Raw genomic sequence first — 12,223 nt, 5'->3', positions numbered from 1 at the left:
CAGAGCAATGGCCTACTCTCCAGGGAAAAAGACTTTACCAGAGCCTTATCCTACCTGGTGGAAGAGAATTCCCCTGACTCCAGCCCTCTTTAGCCTTTCTGTTTCATCTAAGGGGAGAAAAACAGTTAAATATGAGTGACAGTCATAGCCTGGGACACAGGCCCACTAAAAGACTAGGATTTGACCATGAGGCTATAGAATGCTTCCCCTCCCCCATACTTTGCTGTCACACCAACAGGGCTCCAGTACAACAACAGGGAATTAGGGCTGAAAGGCATACACTCTATTTAAGAAGGAGTTTTTAGGGAAAACCAAAGATAACAGGGGAGACAGAAACAAGGACACTAGAGGAATTTGAAGCCTCAGATACCTACAGTTACAGCAATCATTAAACACAGACCAACTCTTAGCCAGATTAACATGAAACACCATACTAACAATACTAATGGCCTATTTATCTCATTTCCTATTACCTAATACATCATGTCCAGCTTTCTTTTTTAAACAAGAACTAGGGAGGGGTAAGGAAGAGGAACTGATCAGCAGGAAGAAGGTCAATGTCTAGCTCTCAATGAAAAATTACAAAACACACTAAAAGGCAAGAAGAAACAGTGTGAAAAAGAAATAAAGCAAGCATCAGAACCTGACTCAGATAGGACAGATTTTAGAATAATCAAACAGGTAATGCAAAATAACTATGATTACTAGGTTCAGGGCTCTAATGGAAACAGCAGACAACACACGAGAATAGATGGGCAATGTAAGGAGAGATATAGCAACTATAAGAGTCAACAGAAAATGCTAGAAATCATAAACACTGTAGTAGAAGTGAAGACTGCCTCGATGGGCTCATCAGTAGACAGGACATGGCTGATGGGGTTTAAGATACCTTACCCCAAAACATGACACCTTGGCATTTAAGAAAACAGGAAAAGCAGGAAGTCACTCTCAGCTTCCTCTCACCCTTCTCCCATAAAGCAGGTCATAAAGCCTATGAAAGATTTTCTGACCTTCCCCTGAAACGGGTCATATGACCCTCCTTTGAGAGATGCCCTCCTTATACCCCAAGGAAAGAAATATCCTTCTCTGAAAACAAAAGGACACAGAGAAGAATCTGAACAAATAGGACTTGTTAAATTTCCCCCAGTGTATTACCAGTCAATCATACCCCTTTTGTCCGATCGTATTTCTCCACGATTGTCCACTCTTCATCAAACCTAAACATAAATACACATTATCTGTTTCTCCAGGTCTTAGTCATGTAAATTTATATGATATAAATTTGCATGCTTTCCACTTTTTCTTTTCTTTTCTTTTTTTTTTTTTTTTTTTTTGAGACAGTCTTGCTCTGTCACCCAGGCTGGAGTGCTGTGGTGTGATCTCAGCTCACTGCACCTCCACCTCCCGATTCAAGTGATTCTCATGCCTCAGCCTCCTGAGTAGCTAGGGTTACAGGTACATGCCACCATGCCTGGCTAATTTTGGTATTTTTAGTAGAGATAGGATTTTACCAAGTTGTCCAGACTGGTCTTGAACTCCTAGGCTCAAGCCATCCTCCTGCCTTGGCCTCCCAAAGTGATGGGATTATAAACGTAAGCCACAGCACCTGGCCAAAATAGAAATTAAAAAGGCACGAACAGGAAGGTCTCACTGAGAAGGTGACATTTGAGCAAAGATCTGAAGAAGCTGAAGGAAGAAACTGAGAGTATCTGCAAAACATTCAGATAGATAAAAGGGTATGATGGCCAGCAGTGGTGGCTCATGCATGTAATCCCAGCACCTTAGGAGGCCAAGTCAGGTGGATCACTTGAGTCCAGGAGTTCGAGACCAGCCTGAACAATAGGGCAAAACCTCGTCTCAACAAAAACCACAAAAATGAGCCATGGTGGCACATGCCTGTAGTCACAGTTACTCGGGAGGCTGAGGTGAGGTGGGAGGATCGCTTGAGCCTGGGAGGTCCAGGCTGCAGTGAGCTATGATCACGCCACTGCACTCCAGCTAGGTGACAGAGCAAGACCCTGTCTCAAAAAAAAAATGCTGTTGAGGTGACAGCATGTCTGGGGAATACAAGGAAGGAAAGAGGCCAATGTTGGGGGGAAATGTAAGATGGAAAGAATAACAATAAGATAACAGATGTAATTGAATGTGTAGAGTTAGGTTAAATTATCCTTAATGAAGGATCAAATGTCTTGGAGCAGTGGTTCTCCATCCTTTCTAGACATCTGAATTATCTGGGGAGCATTAAAAAAAAAACAACACTGACCACCAAACCCTACCCTCAGAGATTCCCATTTAATTGGTCTGGGGTGGGCCAGGGACAGCTGTGTTATTTAAAAATTCCCCAAGTGATCCTAATATGAAGCTGGGTTGAGGACCACTGGTTTACTGTTAACGAATTTGTTGAAACCTCAACTAATGTGACTGCACTAAAAGGAGTGCTTTAGACCTCAGCTAATTTGGCTGAACTAAAAAAATGCAAAAAATTTGCATAGAAAATTATGCAAATGAAAAACTGGGGCAGCTGGGCGTAGTGGCTCATGCCTGTAATCCAAGCACTTTGGGAGGCTGATGTGGGCAGACTGCTTGAGCCCAGGAATTCGAGACCAGTCTAGGCAACATGGAGAAACCCCATTTCTACAAAAAATACAAAAAATTAGTCAGACATGGTGGTGCATGCCTGTAGTCCCAGCTACTCAGGAGGCTGAGGTGGGAAATCACCAGAACCCGGGAGGTCAAGGCTGCAGTGAGCTGTAATCACTCCACTGCACTCCAGCCTGAGCAACAGAGGAAGACCCTGTTTCAAAAGAAAAAAAAGAAAAGGTGGCTGGGCGTGGTGGCTCATGCCTGTAATTCTAGCACTTTGGGAGGCCGAGGTGGGTGGACCACATGAGGTCAAGAGTTCGAGATCAGCCCGGCCAACATAGTGAAACCCAATCTCTACTAAAAATAAAAAAATTATCTGGGTGTGGTAGTGAGTGCCTGTAATCTCAGCTACTTGGGAGGCTGAGGCAGGAGAATCACTTGAACCTGGGAGGTGAAGGTTGCAGTGAGCCAAGATTGTGCCATTGCACTCCAGCCTGAGCGACAGCATGAGAGTCATCTCAAAAAAAAAAAAGGAGCAACGTGTAACAGTAGGAACAGAATACAATGAAGGAGCTCCCCGTCAGGACTGTTGCTAAGGAAACAAAGTAGTAGCGACACTAGCATCTTCCCAGAGGCCAGTTCTTCCCTTAGCCTTCCAGGAGCTCTCAATACAGAGCAGACTACACATACATTTATCTCTGTTCCCTTCTCAAACTCCATCAAAATGACAGGAAAGCAATACAAAAAGGTGAAAACCCACAGAAAGGGAAAAAAACACAATGGAAACAGCAGCAAAATTTTGGAAAATGGTTCCAGTGTGTCGAAACTGAAACTTAGCTGCCCACAGGAGAGGTCAACAGAAGGCAAGCGGACTGGCAATGAAGAATTCCAGAAAGGGTCAATCACTGGTGGTGAGGCAGGAGGGAGGACTCGACTCAGGACCAGACTGAAGACTGGCTGAAACAGGGAAGAGGCACCAAAAGCACCTCCCCACAAGACAGACCCACCAGTGCCATGACAGTGTGCCAATGCCATGGTAATGCCCCAGAAGTTACCACTTTTCTAGAAATGTCTAATAGCCCACTCCTTAACTTGCATATAATTAAAACTGGGTATAAATATGACAGCAAAACTGCCCCTGAGCTGCTACTAGGGACACACTGCCTATAGCGTAGCCCTGCTCTGCAGGAGCAGTCACGGAGCTGTAACTCTGCTGCCTCAATAAAGCTGTTTTCTTCTATTACCAGCTTGCCCTTGAATTCTTTCCAGGGCAAAGCCAAGAACCTACCCAGACTAACCCCCAGTTTTGGGGCTCACGTGCCCTGCATCAGTAGTACAGGTACCTCCGAAAGTAAGGGCAGAAGTGGGGCTAAAAACAGGAGGACTGGCAAAAGCCTATCTTGGGAATGATTAGAGTCCCAGAGTCCCCTCCCCACCCAGTTCAACCAAGCAGTTGCCCCTTCCTAATCCCAAGCAGACTTTTAGTCCAGCACTTTGGGAGGCCGAGGCAGGCGGATCACCCAAGTTCGGGAGTTCGAGACCAGCCTGACCAACATGATGAAACCCTGTCTTTACTAAAAATACAAAATTATCCAGGTGTAGTGGTGCATGCCTGTAATCCCAGCTACTTGGGATAGGCCAAGGCAGGAGAATAGCTTGAACCTGGGAGACAGGTCGTGGTGAGCTAAGATCACACCATTACACTCCAGCCTGGGCAACAAGAGCAAGACTCTGTCTCAAAAAAAAAAAAAAAAAGACTAAAAAGACTTTTAGTTTCTCAACAGGTGAAACCAAACTCAAGACTTCAGGCATAGTTGACAATAGGGATAAGGCACCATATTGACCCAGCGAGACAGTGAAAGTCTACATTATAAACTGAAAAGGTCAATTTCCCCCACCCAACTCACCTTCCCGCACTTGGGTCCTAGCATACATGTGTACTTCACACCTAAATGTCAACAAACATTGCAGAAGTCCTTGGCCAAAAAGCCAGATATAAAAACAAACAGAAAAAGAGAATTGCTTTTCAGCAATTGACAAGCTGATCCTAAAGTAAGGAAATGCAAGGAACCCAGAATCGCCAAAACAATCTTGAAAAAGAACAAAGTTGGATGACTAACACTTTCCAATTTTAAAACTTACTACAAAGCTACAGTCCTTCAGGCTCTGTGCCTCATGCCTATAATCCCAGCACTTTAGGAGGCCCAGGCGGGTGGATCACTTGAGGTCAGGATTTCGAGACCAGCCTGGCCAACATGGGGAAACCCCGTCTCTACTAAAAATACAAAAATTAGCCGGGCATGGTGGCAGGCACCTGTAATCCCAGCTACTCAGGAGCTGAGGCAAGAGAATCGCTTGAACCCGGGAGGCGGAGGTTGCAGTGAGCCGAGATAGCACACTGCACTCCAGCCTGGGAGACACAGCGAGATTTCATCTCAAAAAGAAAAATAATAATTATTAAAGAACTTTTGACAGGAGAAAACAACCACACATCAGATTAAGCTAGTGGCAGCTCCTGCAATACCTGAAGCACCTGATCACTTTTATCACCCTACCTCAGCAACAACCTTTCGGACCTGTCAATCTTCTGGAGGCTAATAAGCTGAACCACTCATTTGCCTTTGAGTGATCCAGAGCAAGTTACTTACTGAGAGGATGGAGAGGAAAAAGCAAACTCAGTTTCTTCCTGCTATACTCTCACAACACAGAATACTACCTTTTTTTTTTTTTAATAGAGACAGGATTTCACTATGCTGCCCGGGTTGATCTCAAACTCCTGGGCTCAAGCGATCCTCCTACCTCTGCCTCCCAAAGTGCTGGGATTACAGGTGTGAGCCACCACGCCCAGCCCCACAGAATACTTCTGACACCAGATGTGTGGGAGCCCCATATACCAAGTAAGCAATCAATTCTGCAGCTGGCAGACACCAGCTGGGTGTCCTCTAATTCAGTTCCTACACTATCCACCTGGAAATAGCATCAGATCCCACAGGTTTAGTTCCCCAAGACTGCCCCTGACTTGCGACATCAATTGCAAGCTCCAGGTTGTTTTACCCGTGCTTCTGACCAACTGGCTATAAATCGAGGTTCTTAGGATTGATAAATTTGCTAGAGCAACTCACAGGACTCAAGGAAACACTTTATTTACATTTACTGATTTATTATAAAGGATATTATGAAGGATACAAATGAAGAGACGTAGGGCGAGGCATGTGAGAAGGGGCACAGAGCCTCCAAGCCCTCTCTGAGGGTGCCATCCTCCAAGAACCTCCACGTGTGCAGCCATCCAGAAGCTCCCCAAACCCAGTCCTTCAGGGTTTTTATGGAAGCTTCATTACGCAGGCATGATCAATTAAGTCACTGCCACTGCAGATCAAGTCAACTTTCAGTCCCTCTCCCTGTCCCAGAGGCTGGGTGTGGGACTAAAAGTGCCAACCCTCTAACTACAAGGCTGGTTTCCCTGGCCACTGGCCCCCAAATCCTGAGACTATCCAGGAGTCCCCAACCAAAGGTCAATTATTAGCACACAAAAAGACACTGACCAGGTGTGGTGGCTCACACCTGTAATCTCAGCACTTTGGGAGGCCAAGGCAGACAGATCACCTGAGCTCAGGAGTTCGAGACCAGCCTGGCCAACACGGTGAAATCCCATCTCTACTAAAAATACAAAAATTAGCTGGGTATGACGGCATGTGCCTGTAGCCCCAGCTACTTGGGAGGCTGAGGCACGGGAATCGCTTAGAGGCTGCAGCGAGCCGAGATTATGCCATTGCACTCTAGCCTGGGCAACACAGCGAGATTCTATCTCAAAAAAAAGACACTGATCACTTGGGAGATTTCAATGATTTTAGGAGTTATAGGCCAGGAAATGGGAGGAAGACTAAATATATATTTCACAAAATCATACCTACCCTCTCTAAATCTCAGTTTTCTCATCTGTGAAATGAACCCAATAATAGTACTTACTTTATAAGATTACTGTACTGACTACATGAATTCAGGTAAAGCAGAGGACACACAGTAAGAGCTCTTCAAATATCAACTACAAACGAAACCACTTCTCGATACTGAAATTCTTGGCTCTGGCATTACAAGCACCTCAATTCCTAAAATTCTTGACCCAGCTTTGAGTCAAGAAACCAGTGAACACTGATCTTGAGATGAAAAGACCTGTGTAGAAGGAGCCAGGGAAAAGCAGAAATTACTCACCAGTATCAATATTTTATTTCTTGTTTTAAAAAATTTTTTTCAATATAATCCATGGGTTCACAAAGATTTTATTTCTAATTAACCAGCTGTAGAAACAGGCAGAGCTTATTTCTAACTAGAGATAAACCTTGCACCCACTTCTATTTTTTTTTTTTTTTTTTTTTTGAGATGGAGTCTTGCTCTGTCACCCAGGCTGGAGTGAGTGGTGCAATCTCGGCTCACTGCAAACCTCCACCTCCCGGGTTCAAGCAATTCTCTTGCCTCAGCCTTCCGAGTAGCGGGGATTACAGGTGCCTGCCACCACGCCCGACTAGTTTTTTGTATTTTTAGTAGAGATGGGTTTCATCATGTTAGCCAGGATGGTCTCAATCTCCTGACCTCATGATCCACCCGCCTTGGCCTCCCAAAGTGCTGGGATTACAGGCGTGAGCCACTGCGCCCAGCCTGCACTCATTTCTTGAAAGATATGCAAGGAAAAGCTCTGTCCAAAAGATTCTCCTGTTCTTCACAGGCTCATGCTACTCCAACACTAATGCTTCTTTCTTGGCCTCCTTCCTCTGTCCAGCATTGAGTTACTACCTTCCATTCTCCAAAGGCCCATATTGAAAAACAATCAAACAGAATCAACTTTGCCAAATGACATCCTTACAAAGACTAAGCACGGAAAAAGAGAAAACGGGAGGGAGCAGGGAGGTACACTATTGGAAGCCCCGTGGAATTACAGGCTAAGAATAAAAGAGGCTGACTGGAAAGCAGATCTGAAGACAAAACAAGAAGCAAAAGGCATGGGTGACTTGAGGAAGAGGACGGGCCCTAGGTCAGGACTGCCATGTCTTGGTACTTGTTATTTTTTTATTTATTTAATTATTTTTGAGAAGGAGTTTCGCTCTTGTTGCCCAGGCTGGAGGGCAGTGATGCAATCTCGGCTCACTGCAACCTCCGCCTCCTGGGTTCAAGCGATTCTCCTGCCTCAGGCTCCCAAGTAGCTGGAATTACAGGTGTCTGCCACCACGCCTAGCTAATTTTTTGTGTTTTTAGTAGAGACGGGGTTTCTCCATGTTGGCCAGGCTGGTCTTAAACTCCTGACTTCAGGTGATCTACCCACCTCGGCCTCCTAAAGTGCTGGGATTATAGGTGTGAGCCACCATGCCTGGCTGGTATTTTCCTAATAGTTATTATTAGTAGTAATGATTTAAATCACTGAATATTTGCTATAAACTGCGGTGGGGTGAAAAACAGGAAACTGCAACCTTCGGGCGGATCACGAGGTCAGGAGATCGAGACCATCCTAGCTAACACGGTGAAACCCCGTCTCTACTAAAAATAGAAAAAAATTAGCCGGGCGTGGTGGCGGGCGCCTGTAGTCCCAGCTACTCGGGAGGCTGAGGCAGGAGAATGGCGTGAACCCAGGAGGCGGAGCTTGCAGTGAGCTGAGATCGGGCCACTGCACTCCAGCCTGGGCGAAAGAGCAAGACTCCGTCTCAAAAAAAAAAAAAAAAAAAAAAAAAAAGATTTTGGTTAGAATCTAACCTGTCCCATCATCCAGGGGAAACATCTTCCCTTTTGTTCCCATCTTTCAGAAATTCCAGAGCCCTAGCCAGTTGTGGTGGCTCACACCTGTAATCCCAAACACTTTGGGAGGCTGAGGCAGGAGGATCACTTGAGCCCAGGAGTTCAAGACCAGTCTGAGTAACATAGTGGGACCCCATCTCTACAAAAAAGTTAAAAATCAGCTAGGCATGGTGGCACATGCCTATAGTCTCAGCTACTTGGAAGGCTAAGATGGGAGGACCACTTGAGCTCAAAAGGTTGAGGCTGCAGTGAGCCATGATCATGCCACTGTACTTCAGCCTGGGTGACAGAATGAGACCTTGTCTCAAAAGCAAAACAAATAAAGAAGAAAGAAAAGAAATTTCAGAGTCCTTAATGTGGAGTCCTAATAAGATAAGTAAGCAACAACGAGGAAGGGGCCTCAGGTAGGGGAAAACCATGGACAGTCGTTCTGAGAAATGGTTAATCACAAACAGCCCTCAGATGCATCAATCCCCACATAGCCCCCTCCAGCACAACCCTGTAAAACTTCCCTCCATCTCCTGCCTCTTTGCAGACAGCCCCTTCTCTGCTGTGCTGCCCATTGCTTTCTTGCAACGTGTTTTCACTTTAATAAATCTGCCTTTCTTTACCTGGTAAATTCCCTTTCTGCCTGTGACACATAATAGTCCTAAGGGACTCAAAGTCGCTCAAAAGCAACTCACTGATTTGATTCCAAAGGGAGTTTATGTTTATATAGCCACTCCACCCATCTCACTAATGATAAGTGGTAGAAGGACCAGATGTGGACTCTGAAGACCAAGATTCAAATGGCCATCTCTTTCATTTCTTAGCTATCTGACCTCGTGAGGGTCACTTCACCTCAACAAGGTTAAATGTATAAAATGGTGGGATGCCTGACAAACAACATGCATTCAATACATGTTTGAAAAAACCAATACATATTTCAAACATAAAAAGCCCATTATCCATCCATCCTGGAGGCCTAAACTGGATGCCAACCCAGGAAGCCAGACTAATTCCAGAAATTGGCACTCAAATTGATTTCAGGGGTGCTATAAAGATGCACAGTTGGAAGAGTAGCCTCATTAAGAAAAAAGAAACCCATTAGCTTGTGGTTTTCAAAAAGATTAAAAAAAAAACAAAACCCCTATTCCAGTACTTTGGGAGGCCGAGGCAGGCAAATCACTTGAGGTCAGGATTTTGAGGCTAGCCTGACCAACCTGGTGAAACCCCATCTCTACTAAAAATACAAAAATTAGTTGGACATAGTGGCAGATGCCTGTAATCCCAGCTACTCAGGAGGCTGAGGCAGGAGAGTCACTTGAACCTGGGAGGTGAAGGTTGCAGTGAGCCAAGATCGTACCATTGCACTCCAGCCTGGGCAACAGAACAACACTCCAAAAATAATAAAATAAAATATAGGATCCCTAGAAAAGCCTCTCTCTGAAGGTGATGGTTGAGTAAAGATCTGAGGAAGTGAGGGAAGGAAGGGGCCATGTGGCTGAATAGGGGCTTAAGGGTCCAGGCAGAGTTCAAAAGCCCCAAATAAGGAGTACCACTGGCAGGTTTTGGGACCAGTCAGGAGGCCAGTGTGGCTGGAGGGGATTGAGTAAGCAGGAGTGGAGAGAGGAGGTCAGGGTGGTGGTGGGTGTGGGAGGAGAGATCAGGTCATGGAAGGCTTGCAGGCCATTGTAGGGTATTGGTTTTCACTCCAGTTAAGCTGGGACAATTGGAGGGTTTGAGTTGGGCAGTGGAGTGGACAGGATCCACCCTGCCTTTTAACAGACTTGCCCTGGGTCCTGTGTGGAGAAAGTGAAGGCCAGCCAGGGTGGAAGAGGGAGACAAGTTAGGAGGCTGTTGCCATCATCCAGGGGAAAGATGCATCCAGGGTGTACTCTGAAGTACAGCCAGTAGGCTTTGTGGACGAGCTGAGTTGGATGTGGGGTGTGAGAGGAAGAGACGAGACAAGGGTGACTCCAAGGTCTTTGGCTTGAACAACTGGAGGAATGGAGTTGTCATTAACTGAGATGGGGAAGGCTGTCTGAGGGGCAGGTGTAGGGCTCAATTTTGTTGATGTTGATTATAAAATGCCTGATAGGAATCCACGTGAAGATATTGTGGGCAATTAGATCTAGAAGTCTGGAGACAGGCCTAGGCTAGACACACATATGGAAGCTGTTAGCATGTGGATAGTATTTAGAGTTAAGAGACTGAGCCAGGTGCAATGGTTCATGCCTGTAATCTCAGCACTTTCGGAGGCTGAGGCAGGAGGATGTCTTGAGGCCAAGTGTTCAAGACCAGCCTGGGCAAAAGTGAGAACCCCCGCCCCCAACTCCCCATCTCTCCAAAAGCAAGACGGAGTCTCGCTTCGTCACCTAGGCTGGAGTGCAGTGGCGCGATCTTGGTTCACTGCAACCTCCATCTCCCGAGCTCAAGCAATTCTCGTGCCTCAGCCTCCCGAGTAGCTGGAATTAGACACATGTGCCAACAAGCCCAGCTAATTTTTGTATTTTGGGTAGAGATGGGGTTTCACCATGTTGGTCAGGCTGGTCTTGAAATCCTGACCTCAAGTGATCCGCCCGTCTCAGCCTCCAAAAGTTCTGGAATTACAGGCGTGAGCCACCGCACCTGGCCAGGATCCTATTTAAACTGCAACCTACATCCCTCTTCCCTGCTTTATTACAACATAATACATATTATACTTAGTTATCAATGTGCCCTTCTTTAATAAAATTGAAGATCCACAAGGGTGGGGATCCTTACCTTTCTTGTACTGCTATATTCCTGGCATTCAGAACAGGTTTGTCCAATAGAAATAAGATGGGAGCCACAAGTGCAAGCCACATTTATAATTTTTTATTTTTCTAGGAAATACATTTTAAAAAGAAAAAAGTGCTGGGTTTCAAGTCAAGGTTAAGTGGGAAAAAAAAAGACAGAAAGGTGAAACTTTTTTTCTTTTTCTTTTTCTTTTTTTTGAGACAGGGTCTCACTCTGTCACCTAGGCTAGAGTGCAATGAGTGGCACGATCACAACTCACTGCAGCCTCCACCTCCCCAGGCTTGGGTGATCCTCCCACCTCAGCCTCCTGAGTAGCCAGGCGGGCGCCACTGCACCTGGCTAATTTTTGTATTTTTTTGTAGAGACAGGGTTTCACCATGTTGCCCAGGCTGGTCCCAAATTCCTGGGCTCAAGCAATCTATCCACCTTGACCTCCCAAAGTGCTGGAATTATAGGCATGAGCCACCATGTCCGACCAACTATTTATAATTACGTTGTATTTAACCCAATAAATCCAAAATGTTATCATACATGTTTATACATTATATGATCGTTTACTATAACATAAAAAGTATCAATGAGACATTTTACTTTTCTTCATGCTAAGTCTTCAAAATCCAGAATGTATTTTATGCTCACAGCATAGCTCCAGTGCTCAGCAGCCCTATGTGGCTAGTGTAAACCATACTGGACTCTACAACAATGCCTGGCAAAGACAGAGTGGGTACTTATAAATATTCACTGAATGAAAGAATGTTTTCCCAGGAAGAGGAAGCTATGGTAGAGTACAGCGTTTTCTAAACTTCATTTACTCACATTCTACATTCACAACTTTTTCTGTGTGATCTTTTTCCTCAAAATGTTACACTTTTTATTCCTGAAAAATTATGTAAAAATAAAACTTTCAGTTGGGCATGGTGACTTACACCTGTAATTGCAACACTTTGAGAGGCCGAGGTGGGAGGATCGCTTGAGCCCCGGAGTTTGAAAACAGCCCGGGCAACATAGCAAAACCCCTGTCTCTACAAAAATTAGCCAGGCGAGGTGGCACCCACCTGTAGTCCCAGCTGTTTGGGAGGCAGACATGGGAGGATCACCC

At 45.4% G+C, this 12,223-nt stretch overlaps 1 protein-coding gene across 10 annotated transcripts in view; it reads right to left on the bottom strand.

Annotated features, from left to right (window-relative positions):
* WWP2 (WW domain containing E3 ubiquitin protein ligase 2) overlaps positions 1-12,223 on the bottom strand; it is a 180,092-nt gene that overhangs the window by 165,404 nt on the left and 2,465 nt on the right. For 3 of the 10 annotated variants that reach the window (XM_003814536.5, XM_055100406.2, XM_055100405.2), the window contains exon 2: positions 55-107. The exons of 3 other annotated variants lie outside the window; for them this stretch is intronic. The gene's annotated coding sequence lies outside the window, so the exon portion shown is untranslated. Of the gene's footprint in view, positions 1-54; positions 108-1,155; positions 4,521-12,223 lie in introns of those variants that run through there. 4 more of the 10 variants (XM_063597709.1, XM_063597708.1, XM_055100408.2 and 1 more) reach the window with 2 other exon arrangements.

This window comes from Pan paniscus, chromosome 18 (genome assembly GCF_029289425.2).
Source record: "Pan paniscus chromosome 18, NHGRI_mPanPan1-v2.0_pri, whole genome shotgun sequence".
Classification (NCBI taxonomy): domain Eukaryota; kingdom Metazoa; phylum Chordata; class Mammalia; order Primates; family Hominidae; genus Pan; species Pan paniscus.
Note: the sequence above shows the minus strand (reverse complement) of the source record. Positions and strands in the feature narration are given on the sequence as shown.